Below are 27,193 nucleotides of genomic sequence, written 5' to 3' on the forward strand. Positions count from 1 at the left end.
ATCAACAATATAGTCGTTCTAGACCAATGGGAAGTGAGCTGACTTGTTCAGTCAATATATAATTACCGAAACATCATCATAATCTCAACATGTACGAGATGCTTCATACCAAAAGCTTATGGTGATATTTTCCCTCATCTCCATGTGGATATAGGAAGTGGTCATAGCCACTCGAACGATTCTTGATGATTTGTAAAAAGTCAAATCGATGCTTATGAACTCCAATTGGAATGGAATAAGAGAGGCTGCAAGTATATCAAGGATAATTAAAGTCTTTGCACAATCGGGATGATACACGATAGTGAAATCGTCGACGTTGATTTAGTTCTTCCTTCATCACTGTCAGAAATTCAACTCTTTCCCAGCTAAGGTGTACTCAAGAATGGTGAGGTTGGTGTCGATTTTGAACACATTTCTCCACAGAGAAGTGTCATCTAGTTTTCGAATAAAGATGATGATTGTTGACTCCAAGTCATGTATAAGATGGTTAGTTTCGAATGGTTCTAATCGTTCGAAAATAAAAGCGATATTCTGTCCTACTGCCTATGCACAGTCGGAACATCCGAAGAACACGTCATCCTGGATTTTGATATGATCAAATTCATCAAAAGGTGTAAAACAGAGGTAAGGTGAGACAATTGTTCAGCTGTCAGAAACTTGATTCATCTCTAACAACTCAATTAAACTAACTTTCCTCAATTGATAAGTGAGGAAAAACACTATAGTCGAAAAATCACAAACAAATTGTCGATAAAATCGACAAAACCAAGGATATCTCGAATTTCACCAAACTTTGTGAGATTATGACTATTGGTGATTGGAGAATTTAATCTCGTTACTAGAATAGGTGACATAGTCGTCTACAAGACTGTTATGAATTCGTCAGACTACAGAAGGAAACTTGAGTTACAAAGGTTGGTCGGTTAGATCATCAACTCAAGGTAAAGGATTATGATTTTTAATCGTCATCTGAGGAAGTTGCTAAAATCTAGGTACGATCCTAAAGCTCAATCTTTCACCTTTGTAGATAGGTTTGAGATTTCCAAGATAAAGTGTTTAGTCCTTGGTTAGTAAATTGGTAATTAGTAAGCTTTAGTAACTAAGTTCTCTCAATGAAAAAGGACTTGTTTGTCATAAGGAATAGGGAGAATAAATGTGGTGTTAACAAGGTGGATCGATAGTGTATTCTACTTCTCACATTCGGTGGCATGCCAAGTAAAAATTTTGAGAACAACGCCAAAGGTATACATCCTCAAAACGTATTATACTACTAACCAACTCTACGACATGAACTAAAGGGTCTTCATAATTTTCTCGACACTCAAATCACTCTAGCAGTTAGATATCATCTCATATTTCGATTCTACGGTTTACCTATGAAAATGATCGAGAGGTGGCTAGTCAAAGTAGTTTTGATTACCTAAATAGGTAATATGGTTAACGTAACTGTGAGTTTACTGTCTTAACACAATGTCTGCTTCTAAGTTTGTGTGAGTTAGTTTCTTTGGCTTAAGTAGTCACTGTTAATCGACCTATTAGTCACACCGTTAATTAACGCACATGTGATATTTTGATATTGTTCGCTAACTTGAAACTATGAACCAGCGTTCTGGCATAAGGGTATCACTCCTAAATACTAGCATGTGTTCGGTATCAGAAATCATATCAGAAATCATATCGCTTAATTATTGGTTGACAATTTTTGGGTATTGTACATTATCGTCAATTAGGAGCGCCACTATAGGCTGATTACAAATTAGAGCTTGCTCGGGTAGACGGTCTCGGATAATTGGTAAAGGACTGATCTTGTGAGGTAGTTTCATTGGTTCTAGGGAACTACTTACTACTTCGGGGATTTCTAATAATTGTAGAGGTAACAACTTGTACTCGCGTGCCTATACTCGTCGAATTGACGAATACAGCACCAAAAGAATTTCTAGAAATTTCAATGAAAAGGAAAAACTCGTTGGGATTTTCCAATAGGTGATATAGTAACAAGTACTGCCAAATAACTAAAACTATTCTTGATTTCCTAACTCGAAAGGGTTGGTGAAGATGATGAGATAATAGTAGTGGGATTAATGAGTAAATCTCTAGTGGCCCACAATTATCGATACATTAGCCATACCCCAAGGCCACAAACTTGTCCTAGTAAAGATTTTCCTTACCAGGAAGGTTCTTTGTTTAAAGTCTAGAGGTGGTCACCAAACGATGTTCTAGAATGTTGATTAGTCATCTAAGTCATGCAAAACTTAGAAAAGCTAACACATTTTTCGTATTTGATGAGGTGGCGAGATTCGAAAATTAAGCTCAAATAACCTAGAATGCTTACATCACGCGTGTGATGAAAGCAATATTACCCACCTTATGCTCTAATACCAAACTGACACACCCCGACCCGGAATGGCTATTAGCACTCTGAATCGAGCTGTGTTGGTCGACACCTGGAAGGTGACGAAGCCATAAAGTGTAGTGATGTTGAAAATGTGAATAAACTTAAAACTAAAAGCGCCTAAATACAGGAGTGCGCTGTGAGCGGGAATGAACCCATTTCATACGTGATGTCATAGCATAAGTAAAGTACAGTAAGATAGAATAAGGATTATACCTTCAAAGGTAGCCACCTATACAGAGATTTTCCAAGAATCCTCGTCGATAAGATAGTTCCGTTGCCGTAAAACAAGGGTGAGTGGACCTGAAAATAAAGCTTTATAAAAATCTTTATGAAAATATTGTAACCCTTTGCCGTAAAACAAGTATAGTTTCCCGAAAATCATACTACGTATAAGTATGAAATCAAATGCATGCCAATAATAAATCTAGAAATATGCCACAGCAGATTATCTCAACCGCAATATGAATATAATCATAAGGTCAACAATATATACTATCATGCAAGTCGGAGTCACCTCATCTGACATGTACGACTACACCTATTGCTCATCAGTCATATGCTAACATAAGAGTCGGAGTTACCTAATGTGACCTATACGACAGGGCTAGGTGTAATAATAATCGTTCTAGTGCTATAATCACATGAAGACTAGCGCTATGAGTGGGTCACCTACGAGTCGGAGTCACCTAATGTGACCTATACGACAGGACTAGCACCTACTTGGATCCAAGGTGAGCATGCGGTGCAGGAGGTGAACATACACGTGAAGGACTAGCCTTGGCCCAGGGCGGGAACACTAACACCAGGGTGTAGCAATGATGAGCATTCTATATGCAAAAACATCCCATAGTGATGCAAACAATTCAACATAATGAACTTACTTGAACTTACTTGCGCATCCCGTAGAATCATCTTGGTATTTCACAACAGTGCAGCATTTCTCATAACAAAATTTAATTATGGCATGAAGTGTATGAATCAATTCAAAGGCATTTGTGGAAACTCCCTAACACCTAAGGTCCGTACTACAACTCCCTAACACGAATATCGAGGGGTCACGAACGATTAGTGCCTAGAACAATTATCAAATCACGTCTCAGAATTCTTATCAATAGAACACATAACTTACATAAAAAACATCCCCAAGGATGTTCTAGAATGATTTGAAACCCATTGACCAAAAGTCAACTGTCGGTCAAAGGTCAGCTGTAGGGTCTGTAACCCTATGTAACTCAATCCGGAAGATCTGTACCTTGGATTTCTGATCCGTAGCTTCCAAAGATCCACATTATGCTTTTAGAATATCATACTAAAGTTTCATTACGATTCAACAGTTGGATCTCCGCCAATGCAAATTCAAGTGGAGGTCAACACTTTATTTTATGAACTTACAAATCCAATTCGAGAAGATCTGTACGTTAAATTCCTAATCCGTAAGTTCCTATGGTCCTTAAATATTACATACTACAATGTACTAAAGTTTACTGATGATCCAACGGTCAGATCGTCGATTGCTATAATATTCAAGTGGCGGACCTTCATGGAACTAGGTTCAAACGACGGAATTTCGTTAATCGGACTTCACATATGGAATTGAAGTATAAAATTTAGCCTAGGAAGGTCAGGGAATGCCTCAGCCCACGCCGCTGCACACAGCGGTTGGTCGCCTCGACTTGCCAAAAAAATCAACTATTTCTAAAAATTCTCAAATTTCATAGAAATGAAGATCTCAATGAGTGGAGCAAGTTTTATACCTGTGGCCAAGTACAATTTGGCTGGGAAAGGCCCCAAATCGGCTCGCACCTGTCGGAAACCCTAGAATGGGTGAAAATTGATTCTCCTTCCTTAGTGTTCCAACGCCCCTACAACTTGATGGGTCTTGTTCCTAGGCTCAAGGAGAGTCAATTTTTGGTGGTGGTTGGTGGTACAGCTCGCTGGATTAGCAAATCGTCGTCGAGGACCTTCGCGTTTTTCGGTGAAGTTCAACACGAAAATGGACCTAAAACCCTTCAATCTTGGGTGGAAATGGTAGAGGGGAAGTGGTGGAAGAAGTTGCAGGTGAAGGATGGATGCAAAACACCTAAAAAAATGATGGATTTGGTCGGAAACGACCTGGGTCACCGGCGGGCTGTGGTGTGCACGGATTGACGAAATGGGGAGGGATGTTTCTTTCCCCTGATTGGCTGCTAACTTCTCACACTCGATTGGTCCTTCCCTTTTCCCTTAAATTTTTGATTGGTCACTTAACAACAATCTAATTAGGCCTCTTTCCCACAAGATGGGAGTTCAATTTTTTAACTAAACTTTAAATAACCAATTTCAAATGTCCATAACTATACCATGATAATCCCCTTGAGTCTAGGAACAAGACCCAACAAGTTGCAGGGGCGTCGAAACACCGAGGAAGGAGAATCGAAGTTCACCCATTCTAGGATTTTCGATAGGTGCGAGCCGATTTGGGGCATTTCCCAGCCAAATTGGACTTGGCCATAGGTATAAAACTTGCTATACTCATTGAGATCTTCATTCCTAGGCCAAATTTGATACTCCAATTCCATTTGTGAAGCCCAATTGACGAAATTCCATCGTTTGAACTTAGTTCCATTAAGGTCCACCACTGGAATATTATAGCAATCGACGGTCCGACTGTTGGATTATCACTAAACTTTAATACGTTGTAGTATGTCATATTTGAGGACCATAGGAACTTACAGATTGGGAATCCGACGTACGGATCTTCCCAAATTGGATTTGTAAGTTCATAAAATAAAGTGTTGACCTCCACTTAAATTTGCAATTGGCGGAGATCCAACCGTTGGATCATAATGAAACTTTAGTATGATATTCTAGAAGGGTAATGTGGATCTTTGGAATTACGGATCGGATATCCGAGGTGCGGATCTTCCGGATTGAGCTACATAGGTTTATGGACCTTACCGCTCACCTTTGACCAACAATTGACTTTTGGTCAATAGGTTTCATATCATTCTAGAATGTCCTTGGGGATGTGTTTTTTGTAAGTTACGTGTTTTATTGATAAGAATTCTGAGACGTGATTTGATAATTGTTATAAGCACCCATCATTCGTGATGCCTCGATATTCGTGCTACGGAGTTGTAGCGCAAACCTCATGTCAGTGGGTCTTTTCCTTTTTATAGTATATATATGATTGATGGTTTCCACAAATTTCTTTGAATTGATTCATTCACTTCATGCCATGGTTAAAGTATGTTATGAGAAATGCTGCACTGTTGTGAAATACCAAGATGATCCTACGGGATGCGTAGGTAAGTTCAGGTAAGTTTATTATGTTGAATTTTTTGGATCAATATGGGATGTTTTTGCATATAGAATGCTCATCATTGCTACACCCCGGTGTTAGTGCTCCCGCCCAGGGCCAGGGCTAGTCTTCCACGTGTATGTTCACCTCCCACATCGCTCGTTCGCCTTGGATCCAAGTAAGAGCTAGTCTTGTCATACAGGTCACATAGGGTGACTCTGACTCGTGTGTTATCATATGACTGATAAGCAATAAGTGCAGTCATACATGTTACATTAGGTGACTCTGACTTGCATGCTAGTATATATTGTTGAGCTTATGATTATATTCATATTGTCGTTAAGATATTCTGTTGTGGCATATTTCTGGATTTATTATTGGCATGCACTTGATTTCGCACTTATACTTATTTTACGGCAAGGGGTTACAATGTTTTCATAAAGGTTTTTATAAAACTTTATTCTCAGGCCCACTCACCCTTGTTTTCCACCCCTCCAGGTTTTAGCAGATGAACTATCTTATCAACGAAGATTCTTCGCAAATCTCAGTATAGGTGGCTACCTTTTAAGGTATAATCCTTATTCTATCTTACTATACTTTACTTATGCTCTAACATCACGTGTGAGATGGGTTCATTCCTGATCATAGTGCACTGTTGTATTTAGGCACTTTTAGTTTTAAATTTATTCACATTTTCCACATCACTACACTTTATGGCTTCATCACCTTCTAGGTGTCCGCTAGCAATGCTCGATTCAGAGTCCTAGTGGACATTCCAAGTTGGGGTGTGTCAAAGACATCCTATTTATTTTTCAAGGAAGTGGTTCGATTGCATGGTGTACCCAAAACAATCACCTCTGATCGTGATACTCGATTTATGAGTCACTTTTGGAGAACTTTGTGGAATCTATTGGACACCAAGCTTCAATTTTCAAGCACTTGTTATTTGCAAACTGACGGGCAAATGGAAGTGGTGAATAGAACACTTGGTAACCTTCTACTATGTCTCACAAGTGATAACCCTTGCCAATGGGACCTTGTCATTCCCCAAGCAGAATTTGCTTACAATAGTTCCAAGAATCGCTTGACACAAAAGACTCCGTTTAAGGTGGTTTTTGGTCAAAATCCCAATCATATTTTAGATTAGGTGTCTATTCCTCTTTTTGGTAGGAATAGCATGAAGGCTGAGAAAGTCAAGTCCAATCTGGAAAGGGCCTACAACAACTACAAACGAGCAGTTGATGCACATAGGCACCATGTAAAGTTCCAAGATGGTGACTTAGTAATGGCTTATATAAGAAAAGAAAGGTTCCCCACTGGAACATATAACAAGTTAAAGAAGAAAAAGATTGGTCCTTGCAGAGTGCTCAAGAAAATTAGGGCCAATGCTTACAAAATTGAACTGCTAATGGGAATGGAAATAAGCTCCATTTTCAACATCTCTGATTTATATTTGTTCTATGGCAAGCCTAAGTTAGTTCCCATAACCACAAGTCCTGTAACTACTAATGTCCCTCATGTATCTTACTAATTCATTGGAGATCTTGGACAAACGTTCAATCTATACTCGTCAAGATGCCTATAAAAAATATCTCACTCATTGGAAGAACCAGCCCCTGAGCAAGGCTACATGGATCAGCGAACAAGAATTGCAAGAAACTGATCATGACTTATGGAACAGATTCATAATCCCAAGGATGAGTTTTTTTTAGGAAGGGGAGATTCACACAGTAGGCAGTCATTAAATGCCAAGTTCACGTGTATTGCGAGTACAAGGTTTAATTAAGTTATCCTTTACAAATTGTCAAACTATTGTTGGAGATTGTAAAAGTCTCATAGAACATAGAAGTATTTTAATATTGTAAGCCTTTATAATTCTTGTGCTAAACCAGAAAATATTGTAGCTCTGGGAATCACTCAACCAGGCAAGAGACTGGGACTCACTCAACCAAAAAATAGAATGAGCAAAGTGTTTGTGCAAGATTTCAATTACATTCAAATTCTGACTAACATTCCTTTTAGCACATGAATTATAAAGGCTTAAAATATTAAAATACTTTTATTTTCTATGACACTTACAATCTCCAACAATAACTTGACAATTTCTAAAAGACAACTTAATTAAACCTTATACTCACAATACATGTGAACTTGGCATTTAAAGACTGTCTACTGCATCATATATGATTCGGGAGTCTTTGTCCAAAGCATATGGATATGACTTAGGAAGAATATTCCAAACCATATTCAATAGAATCATATAGAGAAGTATCACATTGAATAGTAGACATGAAAAAAACTGTCATTTAAACACTAATCTTCAATAAAGGGAAAATTGAAATTTGGTTTCAATTCACAATCGATCATCAAGAGTAACCATCACCCACATCCTCGCTAGTTGGAACCTAATAGATCATATACCGAGTAAGGTTGAACATGAAGAAATATAATTGAGATGGATAATCAATTAAATGGTTTAATTGAGCATGGTCCAGAACTAATGGATAATCAATTAAATGGTTTAATTGAGCATAGTCCAGAATTAGTTAATTAGTTAATTAATCATATGAAAGGTTCTTATTGGCCTTTTAAGTTAGATTCAGGTTTCAAGACCTAAATGGGTTTTGGTCCTGAAGGCATATTTAGTTTAGTTGTATGACAACTAAATGAAAATGAGCAATTAGCCCAACTAGATAAGGATGCCAGCCACATGCAAGGGATTGGGGTTGGTGAACTTATAACAAGTTTGCCACACAATTGTGAGGGGGTATAAGGCAACTTTATAGCATTTCCCTCATTAGGATTTTCTTTGAGACAAAGAGGCAAAACACTATCTCTCTTTCTCTCTATAGAAGGCCAGCCATACTTAGAGGAAATTAGTTAGCAATCTTCCTTCCACTACATCTTCACACCATAATCCTTGGTGTAGAAACTTAGAGGTTTGCAATCTTGCAAAGTTGGAGATCCTTTCCTCAAATTCTCAAGGAGCAAAGGAGAAGCAAAGAAGCAACCATCCAAGGAGAGAAGAACATAAACACAAGGAAAGATCCAAGGAGTAAGGAGGTGACTTGAAGACCCTTCACTTGGGTGAATCCCTTGTGTAAACAAGGATGAGGTTCAAGGGTAATGAATCTCAAAATCTCTTTTCTCTTTAATTTGTTAAAGAGTCTTATGGTTCACCACTCACTAGGCTTTGAAAGTCATGAGTTTATAGGATTGTTTTGAGAACATTCCTACTTTAAAGTGTTATATGTATGCTTGTATGGTCAAATATTCTTGTACGTTCTTAACTAGGACAAAATATTTCTCTCAAAAAGATGGGACTGTGAAAAAGGAATTGCAAAGCATACACAGCCACCCTAAGTAACAATCCTTCTGAAGGTATAGAATTCCTAATTGAATTCTTAAATAATTTGCGTCTGTTTTAGAATGTATTAAATATTAGTCATGCTAATAGTTTCATTGTTCCTAATGTAGGAGCAAAGAAGAAAAAAGCAAGCAATAATGTAGGGACAGCAGATTCATGACAACAGTAAGAGTCCCGAGATAGAAGATTAAAGAAGCACTGTTGAAGATAGTTGATCTTAGTTTTTCATTCCGTTATAAAAAAAATGATTGTTTTATTATTTTGAATTTGAGTTATTTCAAGGATGATGATTATTTAAGGATTTTTATTATTATTTGAATGTTATTTGGATTCATAAGTTTTAAACGGTAATTTAGATCCTAGTTAAGAGTTAACCAGAAAATAAGTACAAAAGTGTACCCAAGCAAGATAGAATTAAAACGCATGATGAAAAAAAAATTTGCAATACCCTAGGGTATTGTCGAAATTCTCCATGAAAATTTTTGTATTTATGCTTCCTTGTTTGAGAAGTGGGAGTATTTGATTTCTAATTTTGGATTATAATCCAACTTAATCCGAATTAGATATTTGATTTGTATACCATAGTAGAATAAATCATGTGTCTTGGTGTGTTTGATAAAAGAAATTTATTCCAAGCACTAAGGAAAGTTTCGAACTTTTCTATAGGTGGTGTTGAAATATTTTTCTTTATACTTATGGTATACTAGCCTTCCTTCATATCAGGCAATAAGCGGAAGCTTGATTCAAGTATTGAATTAATCTTAATTGGATGACTAACCTTATTAATTGATGCGAGATAACTAATGAAGGTTCAAATTTGGTCATAAAAATTTATGAATGAATGAATGTGGGTAGAATTAAATATGATTTAATTCACTGGCTTAGTTATGATTCACATAGTGGGAGCTAGACCTGACATTCGTGTCGTGTTTCTCGTGTTTGTGTCATACCCAATAGCTTAACGGGTCATGTTGTGTAATACCCGTTAAAGTAAACGGATAATATGACCCGATCCGTTACCCATTAAGAAAAATATATTTTAAATCAATAAAAATGAAAATGAAAAACATAATTTGACCCAAAAAAATGTAAAACATAATACTAAATTAGTATATACATACTAAATTTCGGAGTTGACCCCTTCATGAAAGTTGTAAAGCTTTTCGTTACGAGTGATTACATTTTTCACACTTCTACAATAATTATTATTAATTTTATTAATTTTTCACTCAAATAAATAACATTGTTCATGAGATTTGGAGGGTTTTAAAAATCTAAACGACCTTGTAACCATCGTCTAAGCATTGATGATGCAATTATGAACGTTTATTATGCTTTCACATCTTTCAGACTTATACATTAATGATTATGAATTTTGTTTATTTTGAACTCCCTTAAAAATACTATTCATGAGAGTTTGTATGGTTTAAAAAATTCAAACTATCGTATACTCATTCTCAAAGCGTAGAGGATGCGACTACTACTACAAAATGGACTTATTGTGTCATTAGGTGATGTCACTTTAATATAATATAGTGGCGGACAAAACATTTGCGACACCTACTCAACATGATGTCGGATTTATTGTTGCTTGTAAATGTCATAAACTATCTATGTCACTTTTAACCGACGTAAACATTTAATGTCGCTTATAACCGACATACATTTTAATAATTTTTAAATAATAGTGTCGCTTTAAAAAAAATAGTGTCGCTTTTAAGCGACATAAAGTATTGGTGTCGCTTCTATTCGACACTAATTATTGTTTTTAAATGTTTTAAAGCCTGCGTCGATTCTTCCTCTCTTGCATCTTTCTTAAGTATTGGTGTCGCTTCTTCCTCTCTTACATCTTGCTTGAGGATGAGTTTATGAGGTGGCACACAACTAGGCTTGGCAAACGGGTCGTATTGTCTCTCACCAATTATCTTAACGGGTCCTTAACAGAACCCGTTATGACCCGTTAAGAAAAATATATATATTTTTTTCTTAAATTTGCACATATCACACATTGCCACATAAATATTACTTCAAAACATTAAAACACATTTGTCGTTTAAGTACTACATTTACACTCGAAAATAAGAGCATAATAAACAAACATCCATACACTACTACTCTATTACAAAATGTTCAATGTGCAAGGATATGCAAAATGAAAGAGTTTTTTTTTTTTTTTTTTTTATCAAGGTTGTGAAGTCTTTCTCAAAAGTTTAAACCTTGCCAATGGAAATCAAAGCTTACATGTTATTCCTTTTACAAAATCCTCAATTTTCATAGATCATCATGACATAAGATTTTGTGGTATCCACTTCTGTAAATATTTTAAATTGACGATCAAATTAGTTCATTGTATTCATATAGGATCAAGGAGTGTAGCTGTAAAAAATCATCAAAATCATAGTTAAAATAACCGTTAAATCGTGCTTTTTCGTTTATAACCGTCGAAAAGTTTAGTTTCGTTACTTGATCTCTGAATGTTTGTTTTTTGCAATTTTTGGTGATCTCGAAACATATATAAACAATTTTGACGGTTCGATCATTGAAATTAGTTTCATAGGATGCGTATCCCATCAAAATGATACATTAACTAACACTTAGAGTTTATTTATATTTTCATTAAGTATAACATAAGATTTTGTGATATCCACTAGTGTAAATATTTTAAATTGAAAATCGAATTTATTCATTGTATTCATATAAGGTCAAGGAGTGTAGCTGTAAAAAATCATCAAAATCGGAGTTAAAATAACTGTTAAATCGTGATTTTTCGTTTATAATCGTCAAAAAGTTTTGTCTCATTACTTGATCTCTGAAAGTTTTTTTTTTTGCAATTTTTGGTGTATGCGATCTCGAAGCATATATAAACAAGTCTGACGGTTGGATCATTGAAATTAGTTTCATAGGATGTGTAGCCCATCAAAACAATACATTAACTAAGACTTAGAGTTTATTTATACTTTCATTAAGTATAACATAAGATTTTGTGGTATCCACTAGTGTAAATATTTTAAATTGAAGATCGAATTCATTCATTGTATTCATGTAAGGTCAAGGAGTGTAGCTGTAAAAAATCATCAAAATCGGAGTTAAAATAACTGTTAAATCGTAATTTTTTGTTTATAACCGTATAAAAGTTTTGTCCCGTTACTTGATCTCTAAATGTTTGTTTTTTGCGATTTTTGGCGTATGCGATCTTGAAGCATATATAAACAAGTTTGACGATTGGATCGTTGAAATTAGTTTCGTAGAATGCGTATCCCATCAAAACAAGTTTGGTGTGTGTGTGTATATATATCTATATACCATTGAACTTGATGGGATACAAATTCTATGAAATTAATTTCAACCATCCAACCGTCAAACTTGTTTGTATATGCTTCGAGATCACATAATCCAAAACCTGCAAAAAAAAAATTCAGAGATCAAGTAACGGGACAAAACTTTTCAACAGTTATAAACGAAAAATTATGATTTAACGGTTGTTTTAACTCCGTTTTTGATGATTTTTTTACAGCTACACTCCTTGACCTTATATGAATACAATGAATGAACTCGATCTTCAATTTAAAATATTTACATTAGTGGATACCACAAAAATCTTATGTTATACTTATTGAAAGTATGAATAAACTCATAAGTGTTAGTGAATCTATTGTTTTGATGGGATACACATTCTACAAAACTAGTTTCAATGATCCCAACATGTTTGTATATACTTCGAGATCACACACGCCAAAAATTGCAAAAAACAAAAATTCAGAGATCAAGTAATAGGACAAAACTTTTCAATGGTTATAAACGAAAAATCACGATTTAATAGTTATTTTAACTCCGATTTTGATGATTTTTTATAGCTACACTCCTTGACCCTATATGAATACAATAAATTAATTCGATCTTCAATTTAAAATATTTACACTAGTGAATCTTATGTTATACTTAATGAAAGTATAAATAAACTTTAAGTGTTAGTGAATCTTATTGTTTTGGTGACTTGGAATAAATATATTAATTATTTTATATATTTTAAGTGTTAATTAGACTATGTTTCAATTAATATGTGATGATATTTAATAATAAAATTACATTTATGTTTTTATTACGTATTTTATTCAAGTTAAAATGTTATAAGAGATGACCAAAAAAAAAAAAAAAACTGGTTATTTTTTTTCTTTGTGTTAAATATTAAGCAGGAAATGGATGGATATAGGCTGCAAAATTTCCCAAACATTAGGCGGGAAATGGATGAAACTCTTGAAATATTAGGCGGGAAATTAATTATTATAATTTTTTTATGTGTTTGGTATTTTTAAATTATTTGATATTTTTATTTTTAATGTGTTTTATGATTTTTAATCTCAATCTTTGCCTATAATATAATATAAAAATAAAGAAATAAATAAAACTTAAATTTTAAAATTTATATAGAATAATAATTAATAAACAATGACACACCCCGACCCAGAAAGTCCACTTGGACCCTGAATCGAGCTGTGCTGGCCGACACCTGGAAGGTGACGAAGCCATAAAATGTGATAGTGTATAAAAAGTGAATGAATTTGATTCCAAAAGTGTCTAAATACCAGAGTGCGCTACGAGTGGGAGCGAACCCATTTCACGCGCGATGTCAGAGCATAAGTAAAGTACAGTAATGTGAGTAAGAATCATACCCTCAAAAATATCCATCAATACTAAGATTCGTCACAGATTCTTGTTGATACAAACTCGATAGCTAAAACCTGGAGGGCACCAAACAAAAGGTGTGAGTAAGCAATAAAACCAAGCTTCCCAAAGTTACTACCTCTCTAAAAGTAATGCCCCTAAATGTAAAACCCGTATCGTTTTCCATAAGACAATATAACATATATACATATATCCAAACCATACTCGGAAATGACCAAAACCACGGTTTGCCATCAAATCCACCATACATTAATAAGTAGGCCAAATGAACTAAATCAATACAAAGTGATATATCAGTCAGAGTCATCTAAAATGACATGTACAACTTAACCGTATCTCGTCAATCATGGCTAGTATATAAGTCGGAGTCACCTATAGTGACCTGTACGACTTATCCACATCTCGTCAATCCTGGCTAGCATATAAGTCGGAGTCACCTATAGTGACCTGTACGACTTATTCATATCTCGTCAATCCTGGCTAGCATGTAAGTCAGAGTCACCTATAGTGACCTGTACGACTTATCCACATCTCGTCAATCCTGGATAGCATGTAAGTCGGAGTCACCTATAGTGACCTGTACGACTTATTCACATCTCGTCAATCCTGGCTAGCATGTAAGTCAGAGTCACCTATAGTGACCTGTACGACTTATCCACTTCTCGTCAATCCTGGCTAGCATGTAAGTCGGAGTCACCTATAGTGACCTGTACGACTTATTCATATCTCGTCAATCCTGGCTAGCATGTAAGTCAGAGTCACCTATAGTGACCTGTACGACTTATCCACTTCTCGTCAATCCTGGCTAGCATGTAAGTCGGAGTCACCTATAGTGACCTGTACGACTTATCCATATCTCGTCAATCCTGGCTAGCATATAAGTCGGAGTCACCTATAGTGACCTGTACGACTTATTCATATCTCGTCAATCCTGGCTAGCATGTAAGTCGGAGTCACCTATAGTGACCTGTACGACTTATCCACTTCTCGTCAATCCTGGCTAGCATGTAAGTCGGAGTCACCTATAGTGACCTGTACGACTTATCCACATCTCGTCAATCCTGCGTTCACCTTGCACTTGAAGGCATTCTCAATAATTATATGCAAGTAATATACATATTGATATAACATGATGCAATCTAATACTGAACCATGTCGTAGCATTTTCAATTATAAACAATATGGTGTGAAGTGTACAATCAGTAACGCCCTACTCCCAAACTACTTATTTTCAGAGGAATTAACACTAATTTAACCAACTAATTCATAAAACTAAAACTTGTCTTTACCAATTTCCTTCGCATTACTCAATTTCCCAAGCAAGGCTTTTGTCTCAAATATTTTATGGCTGCATCTAACGTCTCGTTAGACTGCCTACGTACCCTAGACAGGGATCAAGCCATTCGTAGTTCATATAGGTACTTTAAGCATTCGTAATAATTATACGAAGGTAATATACCTAATCAATTTAAAAGTGTCGATAGAATTCTCAACAATATGTACGATAAAAAGGAAAAGATCTACTCACCTGGAGTCCACGCTATACTACTCTAGCACGCGCATCGAGGCGTCCTGAATGATCGGTCCCTGTGACCAATTATCAAATCACATCTCAGAACTCTTATCTGAAGAATATGCAATTCACATAAAACACAACATCAACGACATTCTAAAATAGGTTGAGACCTATTGACCACAAGTCAACCGTCGATCAAAGATCGACGGTAGGGTTTACAACCCTGTATAACTTGATCCGGAAGATCCGCATATCAGATTTCCAATCCGTAACTCCCAACGATCCACAATATATTTCTAGAATAACATATTAAAATTTCATTACGATCCAACGGTCAGATCTCCGCCAATTGCCTAAAACAAGTGGCCGTGAACATTTATTTTACTAACTTACAAATCCAATTCAGGAAGATCCGTAAGTCGGATTCCTGATCCGTAAATTCCTATGATCTTTAAATATTACGTATTATAATGTATCCAATTTTGGTGACGATCCAACGGTCGGATCATCGATTCACATTTTTACCAAGTAACGTATCGTAACGAATTTAGGTTCCAACTATCAACCTACGTCATTCAAATGACAAAACTGAATTCAAAACATTTGACATAGCCTAAAAATAACATTGGCGGCCCACTGGCCACGCGCCGCCGCACGCGCCGCCGCGGGTGGCTGTCGGCCGCCCCGACTCGCCGGAAAATCCAACTATTTCCAAAAATTCTCAAACTTCACAGAAATGAAGATCTCAGTGAGTAGAGCAACTTTCATACCTGCCACGAAGTCCAAAAATGGACGGAAGATGGTCAATTTTGCCCACGAAGCCGGCGGGTGCTTAAAACTTCCCGACGTCGATTCGTCGTCCACGGTGGTCCAACGGGGTCAAGGTTGGCTGGGTTTTGCTCCTGGGATGATGGGCTACAAAGCCCAAGTGGTGGCATCGGCCATTGCTTTGCCGATTTGCCGGAAAATCGAAAAGGGTGGCCGGAGCACCATTGATTTTCGTCAACTTTCGTGGCCTCAAACCGCCTCATACCATGGTTAATCAAGGTGGTTCTTGGGTGGGTTTTGTAGAGGGGAATGAGAGCTTCAAGATGGTGGTGGTGGCATCGAAAAACTCCACCGGAGTTGGCCGGAATCGGCCTCGGAAAATGGGCACCCGCGGTGGTGCGGGTGGACGAAACCCACTTTTTTTTTTTTTTTTTCTTTCTTCCAATTCTGATTGGGCCTTTCCCCACAAGGGGGAGTTGAATTTAAATAAACGTTAAACCTTGAATAACCAATTTCGAACGTCCGTAACTATACCGTTATAATTCGGACTCGCAAACAGCTTTCGCCGATACGTTCGTACCAATAAGTACTACGAGGATATGCTAAAAGAATAAGGCCCACATCTCTCGAGTCGATGATCAACGGAAGTCAAAATCCTTGCCTCTAGGGCAATTTTGTAAATTCACGCTTTTAAAATAAAATAAAAACGTAAAATTTGGAACGGGTTGTCACAAACAATATATACATATTCATTATATCTATTGCATTTTATAGTAAGCTTTTTTTAGTAGTTTAAAAATTTAAAATCATCAAAATAGCATTTTTCTTATCATGTCGAAATAGGTTACCCATGTGTCACTCTTGTGTAAACCTGTTAAGGACCCGTTATTAACGGGTTATTATCGTGTGACCCGATAATGACCCGATTAGCTATCGTGTTGACCCGAAACCCATTATTTTCGTGTCGTTTACGTGTCGTGTTAACGGGTTGTGTAAGAAATTGCCAAGTCTAGTGGGAGCATGCTTATGTTTAAGTAGTGGGAGATTGGGAGTTTTAATGAAACACTCCTGATATTGTTCACTTTAACGAAAAACCACATTTTTACTCTAAAAAATCAATCCTAGTACTATTCACTTACAACACCTTTGTGTCCATTTCGTTAAAACTCAAAGTTTTCAAGCCCTTTGCATTAGTTTTCCTTAGATTAAATGACTTTCGGTATAATGAGACTTGCCTAGTTGTGGGACCATTATTTTCTGGGCCCATGATACGTGGAAAGAATGATTGGAATGCCCGAAGCGCATAGAGTATAATCCGGTAGGATAGGCTTAGGTCTAGTAAAGATAATACTTGTCTTCCAAGTAAAGGAAGCCCTAGTTAAAGTCAAATTAGGATATCTAGGGGATTAGGCAATATAGTCATAATTCTAGCAACATTGGGTATCCTATCCTAGATTTCCTCGTAGATAGTCTTCCAATTTGATGAAGATTACCATCCCTAAAAGAACTCTCAAAATCCCTATAAATACACTAGCCTGGGTATTTATCAGCGAACTTCGATCTCTCTTTCTCAGGTTTATTCTCTCTAGGACAATCTCTTTATTCTTCAAGACTACCATAGATATCTACCCACATTCATATATTTCTTTCTACAAAACTACTAAACACATATCCTCTTTATGTCTAACAAGGGTCCTCATGCCGCCATCTACTCATAGACACGTCCATGGAGAACTCAACTCCCAACGCCCCGTTATAGGCTATTCATCAATTATGGTTCACTCCATTTGTCTTTAGAACTATACCTGTAGTTTGATTCTCCTTCCCGGATTCAACCACACCCCCAACCAACCCCATTCTCCCCTCATTGGAGATCATGGGCTAGTTCGATTGGGTTCTTGCCTTCGTCCATGGATGTGTGCAAATTTGGTTCCAACAATTGGTGCTTTCATTGAGAGTGAATTCATATTCCCCCATCTAAATCACTTTATCTAAATCACTTTATCGACATGCAAATCTACTTTGGCAAAGCATGATCAAACGAAGGAATTTTGGAGCAATTTCAATTGGAGTGGATTTGTGAGTCTTTCAAGATAATTGTATCAAAATCCCATAATTTAATTCCAAGCGATTTGACCATGGTGAAGAAAAGAAGGCCCTGCAAATTGACGTTCCAGGGAATTCTGGGTATTTAAGGTCAAGACGGCCTATTTCGGGAAAGGTTCATTTCGAAGATTTGTTGAGGACGTCTAAAGCTTTAAAAAGTACATTTTTGGACAAAATTGGACTTAATTTGATGGTAAAAATCTTATTTGCGAGAGATAACAAAAACAAAGATGGCGGTCATAATTACTTCTTGATTTATTGAAGAATCACAAGCCCCAACTCCATTTGATGTGAAGAAGAGTTTTATCGCAAGGCCCGAATTTTCCCTGAGGAACACAAAAAGGGAAGGTTTCTAATACCTTTATTTATTTTTTTTCCAATACCTTATTACTTCGAAAAGTTTAAGTCGCTTTACCATGAAACAAAGAGCTCAACCTAACTATTTGTTATCAATTTTTTTTTTTTTTTTTAAGGGCATATGTGCTGATTGCACATTCCTTCTTCCTTTTAGATCCTGTGGCGTTGGACTAACTCAGTTCTACACTATTCTGGTGGAACCAATAATTTTGACAATGACACAATCTCTCTAACGAGCATAACAAAGTCTCAAGGCGAGGAGAAGTACACTAGGGGCAAGTCACCCCTAGAAAAGGCATAAATGTTCAATTCAGGAATTATCCATTGGAGTTTTGAACTCAAATATGAATCATGATAGTTCTACAAGGCATCATAGCGATCATGCTACAACACAAAGAATTACAAAAAGGATATAGAGAAAAGCATGTCCATAAAAGGGAGCGAAGGCAGGTTCAGCCGCTTATGGACTAACACCTCATCATGAGTTTGACTCGTAGATCTCTCGTCTGATCAACACAAAACTCAGTTTGAGTCCACCAACACTTCGACAGGGGAAAGTGTTAGCGCAAAGCTTTGGGGGCAATATAATTGTGCCTTAAACCCATTCTGCGCACTATAATGATTTTCAACGAAATGTAGATTCCCGAATGAGTTTCGATACAAGGCTAGCTGGAGAAATGCTAAGACACCCTATATCATTGTGTCAAAGTTTAAAAAATTTTTACAAAACAAATCTTTCCAATTTTACGTACGCAGTCAGTCGAAGCTGCATTCCAGTTATAACTGTGCAACTATGGGAGAATGAAGATTTCAAGGCCTTCTTGATATTTTCCCCACAACATGACACATATTCCTGGAAAGATAAAAAGTTGAGCTACAATATTCTTATTTTTTCACAATTTTCCAGAAGAAAGAACAGTCTCAAATATGGCACACAAAGTAACAGAATAGCAAGCCAACACAAGTAACACATTGCAGTAGCACATACAATTTCCTAGATTAAACTATACCTACTCAAAGCAAATTAGGCCTTGTACCATACATGATTACCAATATACGGAAGATAGGTTTCTGTAGAATTTTGCAGAACTCAATTCTGAGTTACATGGAAGACGTTATTGTTGTTTTACCACTCATAGCACATGTAGGAATTTTCTATGAAATTCCTCAAGTTCTTCATCCGCATTCATATCAAACGATGTACAACGTACTGCAACAACCTATGAGTTCAGCATGCACATAATCATATAATCAATGCAACGATTAACCAAAGGTTTTAACCAATTCAAGTCTGCTGCGACAAGCAAAAACTGAAGGTCGCCCGCAAAGCATTAGATGACAACTCCACATTTATCATTCTCTACTACTAGCTTGTAATGGCAAAGAACAGGGGGAAAAAACCATATGAAGTTAGAAGAAAATTTTCATCAATCTGAACAATTTCTCCACCACATGGTAGGATTCATCCAAATTCCTACACTTGAAGCAGTTCAAACAACGAATTACTTTGCCTCACACTAAAACCCTTCAGAGTAAGGCGGATCGAAGTAAGAAGTGTCTTCATAGTCTATTCATAGACTCGCCAACTCTAAGCAAAGCTATATCAGATGGAACAACAGTGCCACCATCACCCTGTTTTGGGGCAATAGTTGAAGTCCTTGAAACTTCGCTGGATAACCATGCTTATTCTGCAATACACACGATTTGATCTAAATGTGGACTTAATCAGATCCTATAAGTCTTGGAGTTCCTAGAATCTAGGAATTGGCATGCACTACACGTAATCACACTTCTAAGAGGACATAATATATATCCCTAGATATTCACTGGAATTCTCAAAGGTATCATCAAAGACAAACAGGGAAAACAACTTGAAGGCCCATTCAACGAGTGAACAAACTTGATCCAAGCCATGGTTTCGCTCCAAGAGATAAGTATATTTTTTATTATATACATGATTAAATGCATGTCTATAACAGAAGACCCAAAGTTAGGAATGATCTTTTCAGATCTTCGCATACTATTCTTTGTTCTTTCTTACACCATTCATTGCGGTACATGGAATACCCTAAATTCCAGAACTATGAAGAATTTTGGAACTTCTGAAGGAAAAGAGTTGAGAAACTTTTATACCTTTGAAGCACCTCTTTACTTAGCAAAGGATAATCACCCATGTGAGGGTCTTCTTTCCTTTGTCTCCTTGCTCCTTGGATCCATGGATGTGGATGGAGGAACTTTGCTTCTTGGCTCCATGACTTCTTGGAACTGAATGGAAAAATGGGTTCTCCAAAAGTCTCCAAAGTTGGAGACCTCTAAGTTTTGACACCAAGGATGGTTAAGGAAGAAGATGAGTGACATTGGAGGAGTTTGATGCTAGTAAATGTAAACACAAAAATTCTGTATCGAATGAGACGAGAACATGTGTACAAAGTAGATTTGTATTGATTTATATTTGTAGGTTACAATCTTTGTTTACAATTTTCCTGTTATTCAGTCTTCAAATTTGATGTAGATTCGTGATGGTTGATCCAAGGGTCGTGATGACTTGATCTCGGATGAACGGTTGAACAATTGCTTCAAGTTTTGAGCTTGAAAACAATGTGTGGATGATCTTCACCTCAAGGGTGCGGCAAAGGTAGTGTTTCATGAGAGATTTCGTTGCTTCAAGGGTCTTGGCCACTTGATCTTGAAACAAATGTTGCTACAAGTTTATAAGCTTGCAACAAAGTCTTGAAGGAATTAGCACGAGCACTTGTTGATTCTTCAAGGAAGTGCTTCGGCTTTGGTTGAGAGAAAGCTTCGGTGTTGGTTGAATGTTCTTTGAAGAGAGCTTTGGTAGCGTATCAGTCTTTAAAGGTTTGGTAGAGCTTCTTCTATGTAGAGATTTTTCGACCCATGCTTGTGGAAGGACCTTATATTTATAGGCTTCTCAAAGCTTGCCTTTGGGAGGATTTGGCTTTGATTTGTGTCCTAATTTGTCCATGAGAGAATTTAGGCATGTTTTGTGTATTAATTTCAGCCACTTTCCTTGCTTTAGCCGAATTTAAGGATCTTGTTGCCTATTTTGTGAGCAATCTTCAATTCTTACTTGTTTTATGAAGATGCTTTAACCCCTATTTTTATTTTTTATTTTTTTCCGATTTTGAAAGATTTTGGACCTCCTTTGCTGAATTTAAAGGATGTTTATTCTTTTAGCCGAATTTAGGGAATGTTTTATACTTCCCTTGCTTGATTTGTGCCACATGTCATTGATGACTTGTCCACTTGTGATGAGTCATATGCCATGTAGAGCTTTGTGATGCATCGTTTTATATGCAACGAAATTTACATGTCCTCAAATGCCCCCACTTCAAAGCGCGTTGTAGGCATGTGTTTGTCATATGTAGGAAATGTGTTTTGAAGTCATGCAATGTGAATGTTTTAACTCAAGGGTCGTTGAGACTTGATCTTGAATTAGTTTGTTTCTTCAAAGGCCATAGAGGCGTATTTCTTGAATTGTAATGATGAACTTCGTCAAGGGTCATCGAGGTGTGTTTCTTGATCGAATCATTTCTTTAAGGACCGTAGAGGCTTGGTCTTGAATTGAAGTGGTGAATTTCGTCAAGGGCCAATGAGACGTATTTCTTGAACGAAACATTTCTTCAAGGGCCATTGGGGCTTGGTCTTGAAAGAAATGAAAACGTTTCTTCAAGGGTCGTAGAGGCTTGATCTTGATGAAATGAGCTTCTTTCTTCAAGGGCCGTAGAGGCTTGATCTTGAAGGAAAACTTGAAAATGGATAAATCGGCACGTACTTATTGTGCGCACTGATTTTCCATAATAGGCAAACAAACTTCTTTCCTTGTGGTTGTAGGACAACAAACGTTTTTCCTTGTGGTTGTAGGAAAACGAACGTTTTCCTTCCTTCGATAGGAATCCTCTTCAATTTTGGTAACGAAGGTGACTTCCTCCAAAATGTTGGAAAGCTTTGGTGATTTCCTTCAAGGTTTTGGGAAGATTTGATGCTTATCCTTGGGTGAGTAGGATGTGCATTTTTACTTTCCTTTTTTTTTTTTTTTCTCTTTTCCCACGGCAAGGGGGAAAATTGTTTTTGTTTCTTATTTTGATTTCCCATGGCATGAAGGAGGGAAAATTGTTTTTCTCTTGTTTTGATTTTCCACAGCAAGGAAGGAGTCTTTCTTCCTTGTTTTGGTTTTCTAGAACAAGGGGGAAGTATTTTTATTCCCCTTTTGATTCACCATAGCAAGGAGGTATTTGCTTTCCTTTTTTGTTTTTGTTTTGGGATACATCTCATCTCATTTGCACGTCCAATTTGAGGTCGATCTCTCTTCTGGAAAATTCTGAAAAAATATGGGAAACGTAGCTTTGTTTCTTATCTTTTCAGGCATATATTGCATACGACTAGGAAAAATCGGGAAAGCCTTCAACTTTGCATTTTCCTACATCTGCGCAATCCTGACGGGAAAACGACTTCTGTGAGAATGATTTTGAAAACTGGAACGTTTGGTTCTAGGGTAGATTATGAAATTTGGACACAATGATCTTCAGCCACTTAGCTTCCTTCTCCAATTGGCCTTGCATAAAAACGCTTTCGGAAAGTTTAATTAGCACCAAAAACGTCCTGCCTGCGCAGATTGGTTAAAACTTGCCATTTTTCTTGGAATTTGCTTCCTTCTATTGGTGGGAATGTACTTCCTTGTTTTTTTTCCTATTTTCCCTTTGCTATTTGGGTATGCATTTCCCTTATAGCATTAGGAAGCAATTGACCCCGATATACAGGACCGTTGGGTGTGTATTTTTTTCACACACACAATTGCTTGCCGTGGACTACCTTGAAGCTTTTGCCGTGGGTTTGATGCTACTGCCGTGCCCAATAGCTACTGCTTTGAGCTTGTTGCCATGTGTCACTTTTACCATGTAGGGTAGTGCCTTTTGGTCACGACTTTCCTCGGGGGGTGACGTAGTCGTGCCTTTTACCGCTGATTGGAGCTTGTTATCGTGCATCTCTTTTACCGTGTGGGGTAGTGCCTTTTGGTCACTACTTTCCTCAGGCGGTGACGTAGTCATGCCTCTTACCACTGCTGTGCCCTGTAGTTGTTGCTTGGAGCTTGTTGCAGTGCGTGACTTTTACCGTGTGGGGTTGTGCAATGGATTGCAGCGTTTTTACACTATGTAGTGCCTTTTGGTCATAACTTTCCTCGGTGGTGACGTTGGCCTACCCTTTGCCGCTGCTTGGAGCTGCTCATTTTGTTGTGCTCGATCAAGCTTTGTGGCTTGTGGCTGATTTCTTTCATCGCCGCTACTTCATCAACATCATCATTTGATGCTCACGAGGTTAGTCTTGCATGTCTTTTGTTTTGGCGAAGCAAATTTTATTTTTTTATTTTCTTGCCATGCCCTACTCAAAGTGTCCGTTAGAGGACCATGCTTTGCTAGAGGAGGACTTATTGAAGCTTGTTTCTGCAATTGACCATGTTAACGTTGATTCTTCACTCTTGAAAGCCAAGATTGCCGAATTTAAGGCTACCTTAACTGAGTATTCTTCCTTGCATGCTGTTTCCTTGAATAAATTAAGTCTAGAGATTAGAGCTCAACAACTTGCGGCAATAGACTTATTAATTCCCCAAGCTCGGTATTCTCAGCAAGCTATTTTGGAAGGTTATCAAGTCAAAGGGACTTCTTTGTCTTATGTCCAAGCATGGCTAGAAACGCTGGCACGTGAGCAAAAGCAGTTAGAAACTAAAGCATCACAACTTCATGGTGTTCTCTCGGAGCTGTAAGCTATACTTTCCCATCATTAAGAGGAGATTTTACGAGTAGAGCAAGAGAAGGGTGTGGCTATGGAAGTGCCCACCTTGTCTCTTAGCCATATAGAGACTTTAAGGACTTTGGAAGGCTTGCTTGAAGATTGTCGTTGTAGTTTTAGGGATATAGCTTTCAAGTAGTGTCTTCCATTTGTGCTCTAAGCCTTTTTTGCCTTTGTTCATTTTTGTAATAAGGCTTTGTAGCCAAATTTTTTCCTTTAAAGAAATAAAGTATTCATATTTGAATTTGCTCTTTATTCATCAAAGTGTTTGTGTTTTGTTAGTGATGTGACTGTACTTGAAATTTTTGAAGTTTCAAGTTGCCTATGTACCCTCGGTTGAGGAGGGATCAAGTTATGACGTAGTTCAAAGAATGATGGATTGTGGCAATTTTGATGGTGATTTTATTTTATGTTTTTGTTTTGTTTTGTTTTATTTTGCCGTACACGGTTTATGCTCTTGCGGGCCAGAAGCGTTGGGTGTCGCCTTTTATGCTCGTACGAACAAGGAGCATTGTGCCGTGTGCAGTTTAGGCTCGTGCGGGCGAGGAGCATTGTTGCCGTGTGCAGTTTAGGCTCGTGCGGGTGAGGAGCATTGGGTGTCACCTTTTAAGCTCGTGCGAACAACGAGCGTTGTGTGTCACATTTTAAGCTCGTGCAACCAAGGAGCATTGTGTGTCGCCTTTTAAGCTCGTGTGAACAAGGAGCATTATTGCTGTATGCAGTTTAGGTTCATGCGGGCAAGGAGCATTGTGTGTCATTTGGTGCCATTTTCAGTTTACACTCACGCATGTAAGGAGTGTTGTTCCGTTTGCAGTTTAGGCTCATGCGAACAAGGAGCATTGTGCCATATGCAGTTTAGGCTCATGCAGGCGAGGAGCTTTGAGTGTCACCTTTTAAGCTTGTGTGATCAATGATTGTCATTGCCACGTGCAGTTTAGGCTCATGCAGGCAAGGAACATTGGGTGTCGCCTTTTAAGCTCGTACGAACAAGGAGTGTTGTATGTTTGCCCTAGGGGTAGTAGAACTTTAAGAATCTACCGTTGATGGGGCCGATCTTCAAGCCATCTTCTACCATAATTAAGTAAGCGTCGTTGGTGTAAACCTTTTGTATTACGTAAGGTCCATACCACTTTGATGTGAACTTATTTTTTGTCTTGTAAGTTGTGATGATGGGCCTTCGTAATGCCAAGACAAGATCTCCAGCTTAGAAAGACCTTGGGCAGACCTTTTTGTTAAACGCCTTGGATAACCATGCTTGGTAACATTCCAAGAGTTGTTGAACCTCGAGCTTCATTTCATCGAGTGCTTCCAACTCTTGAAGTCACAGCTTTGCGTTTTCCTCTTCAATCAAGCCTTCTTGTATAGCCATCCTTAGTGAGGGGATTTGATTTTTGAGTGGCAAAACAGCTTCCACGCCATATATGAGAGAATAAGGCGTTTTTTGGGTAGGAGTCCTATGTGTCGTCCTATATACCCTTAGCTTATTCTTTCGTGCCAATCTCGCTTTGCTCGGCCGATTACCTTCTTCAGGAGATTGCACAGCGTTTTGTTGAATGCTTTTACGAGGTCGTTAGTTAGGGCATGATATATAGAAGACTTGTGCTGCTTGAACTTGTATTTCTTGCAAAGCTCATCCACGAGTCGGTTGGAGAACTATTTTTCGTTGTCGGTGATGATGTAGCAAGGCACAGATGATATGCTCTTTGATGAAACGGATGGCAGTTTCGTTCTTGACTTCCCTTAGGGGTACAGCTTCAACCCACATAGACAAGTAGTCTATTGCGGCTAGGATGTAGGTTTCTCCGACAAATGATTTTGGTGCAATTGGTCCCACGACGTCCAATTCCCATACATGAAATGGCCATAAAGCAACCGTAGGGTGTAATGGGTCAGGCGGTTGATGTATGAAGTTGGCATGGAATTGGCAGGCTTGGCATCTTTTGGTGTGTTCCAGGTTATCCTTCACCATACTTGGCCAATAGTAGCCCATCCTTTTGAGCTGGAAATGCAACTTTGGTCCAGACTGATGCGATCCGCATACTCCTGAATGTGCTTATTCCATGGCTTGATTAGCTTATTCCTTACCTAGGCATCTTAAAAGTACTCTTTCAAAAGAGCGTTGATAAAGTGTTCCCTTGTAGTAGAGGAAGTGGGGTGCTCGTCGACGTATTTCAGAGCGATGTCTAGGATCTTTCAGAAGCTTTCCATGCTCTAAGTAGTCGATCAGCAGCTGTCTTCACTCTTCAGTGTCGACTGGAAGTACTGAGATGAAATTTGTATCATCCAATAGCATTTCAGTGATAGGCAAGATCACCCATCTTTGGGAAACTGGCATGTCTATAGCTTCGTCCTCTCCTAGCACCATACTTGAGGCTAGGTTAGCGAGAGCGTCTGCCATTTGATTTTCTTTTCTTGACACATGTTCTAACGTCACGGCCTCGAACTTTCGGAGCAGTTAAGTTGCTAACCGGAAGTATGGGATGAGATCATCTTTCGTCACTTCATATTCAGTCAAGAGTTGATTGATTATGAGGTTGGAGTCGCCATATCCATGTCGATTGCCATTTGGAGTTCGATAATTAGCGCTTGATATTCAACGATGTTATTGGAGTATAGCTCGCTGAGCCGGAAGGAATAGGGTAGTATTTGTCTTTGTGGTGGCATGAATACTACTCCGCCCTTGCTCGGTTTACTCGTGTAAATCCATTGAAGAACATTATCCATGTCGGGAGGATGTTGACGTGGAACACCTCCTCGTTAGGCAAGTCATCTGAGATTTTCCAATCGGTTGGGATTAGATGATCGGCAAGGAAGACTACCAGCGCTTGTCCCTGGATGGCTTTAACTAGAATGTAGATGATCTTGTATTGATTCAGAAGCAATGCCCATTTTGCTAGTCGCCTCGTCAAAACTGGC

General features: G+C 37.8%; 1 long non-coding RNA gene across 1 annotated transcript; it reads right to left on the reverse strand.

The window, feature by feature from the left end:
* Window positions 1-14,878: 14,878 nt before the first annotated feature.
* On the reverse strand, window positions 14,879-16,718 carry LOC148691736 (uncharacterized). The gene is made up of 2 exons (XR_015954694.1): window positions 16,012-16,718; window positions 14,879-15,312 (listed from the first exon to the last, which is right to left on the reverse strand). It is a non-coding gene; the product is annotated as an uncharacterized LOC148691736 (long non-coding RNA).
* Between the last annotated feature and the right edge of the window lie 10,475 nt (window positions 16,719-27,193).

The sequence above is a fragment of the Pyrus communis genome, chromosome 13, assembly GCF_041283825.1.
Source record: "Pyrus communis isolate YQ-2024b chromosome 13, ASM4128382v1, whole genome shotgun sequence".
NCBI lineage: Eukaryota > Viridiplantae > Streptophyta > Magnoliopsida > Rosales > Rosaceae > Pyrus > Pyrus communis.